Here is a 1,881-nt window from a genome sequence, read left to right on the forward strand (position 1 = left end):
TTCACTTTCACTTTCACCCAGGAATGGAGTTGCTGTATCATTTAATTGTTCTAGTTTCTTTCTTTCTTTCTTTTTTTTTTTTTTTGAGGAACCTCCAAACTGTTTTCCGTAATGGCTGCACTAATTTACATTCCCACCAACAGCGTACAAGAGTTCTCTTTTCTTCACATCTTCACCAGCATATGCCATTTGTAGATTTTCAGTTCAGTTCAGTTCAGTCACTCAGTTGTGTCCGACTCTTTGCGACCCCATGAATCGCAGTACTCCAGGCCCCCCTGTCCATCACCAACTCCCGGAGTTCACTCAGACTCACGTCCATTGAGTCAGTGATGCCATCCAGCCATCTCATCCTCTGTCGTCCCCTTCTCCTCCTGCCCCCAATCCCTCCCAGCATCAGGGTCTTTTCCAATGAGTCAACTCTTCACATGAGGCGGCCAAAGTATTGGAGTTTCAGCTTCAGCATCAGTCCTTCCAATGAACACCCAGGACTGATCTCCTTTAGAATGGACTGGTTGGATCTCCTTGCAGTCCAAGGGACTCACAAGAGTCTTCTCCAATACCACAGTTTAAAAGCATCAATTCTTGGATGACAGCAATTCTGACAGATGTGTGGTGATACCTCATTGTGGCTTTGATTTGCATTTCTCTAATAATTAGCAATGTTGAGGATCTTTTCACATGCCTGTTGGCCATCTGTATGTCTTCTTTGGAAAAAATTTCTATTCAGGTCTTCTGCCCATTTTTTGATTGAGTTGTTTTTTTTTGACATTGAATTGTATGGACTATTCATACACTTTGGATATTAACCTTTTGTTAGTCATGTCATTTTCAAACATTTTCTCCCATATATAGGTTGTCTTTTTGTTTTGTTGATGTCTTCCTATCCTGTGAAGAAGTATTTAAGTTTAATTAGATCCAAGTTGTTTATTTTTGCTTTTATTTTTTTGCCTTGCATAATAGATCTAAGAAAATATTGCTGTAATTTATGTCAGAGTATTCTGCCTATGTTCTCTTCTAGGAATTTTATGGTATCATGTCATACACTTAGGTCTTTAATCCATTTTGAGTTTATTTTTGTGTATGGTATGAGGAAATGTTCTGAACTCAATGTTTTACATGTAGCTATCCAGTTTTCCCAGTATTACTTATTACTTATTAAAGAGACTATCTTTTTCCCCATTGCATATTGTCGCCTCTTTTATCATAGATTAATTGACCAGAAGCACATGGGTTTATTTGGGGGTTCTTTCTTCTGTTCCATTCATCTGTGTGTCTGCTTTGTGTCAGTACCATTCTATTTTGATTACTGTAGCTTTATAGGATAATCTGAAGCCTGCAAGGGTGGTACCTCCAGCTTTGTTATTTTCTCAAGATTGTTTTGGCAATTCTGTTTTTTTTTTTTAAATAGTTCCATGTTAATTTTAGGATTACTGTTCTAATTCTGTGAAAACTGTCATGGGTATTTTGATGGAGGATGCATTAAATCTGTAGATTGTTTTAGGTAGTAAGGCCATTTTTAGCAATATTCTTCCAATTCAAGAGCACAAGGTATCTTTCCATTTCTTTGTGTCATTTCTTTGTATTCTTATCCTTTTTTCTTTTACAAAATAAAAAAATGATTTGAGTCTGAGTTTACCTGTTAATAGTGCTTTGACTGCCTTCCATTGGACTTCATGTATTCATAGCTGATCTTTTTTAAATTATTGTTTTCCTCTTTAAACTTTTATTATTTGGGGTAATAGCTGGATCATCAAAAAAGCAAGAGAGTTCCAAAAAAATATCTATTTCTGCTTTATTGACTATGCCAAAGCCTTTGACTGTGTGGATCACAATAAACTGGAAAATTCTGAAAGAGATGGGAATACCAGACCACCTGACCTG

The sequence above is a fragment of the Bison bison genome, unplaced genomic scaffold (genome assembly GCF_000754665.1).
Source record: "Bison bison bison isolate TAMUID 2011002044 unplaced genomic scaffold, Bison_UMD1.0 scf7180017864530, whole genome shotgun sequence".
NCBI lineage: Eukaryota > Metazoa > Chordata > Mammalia > Artiodactyla > Bovidae > Bison > Bison bison.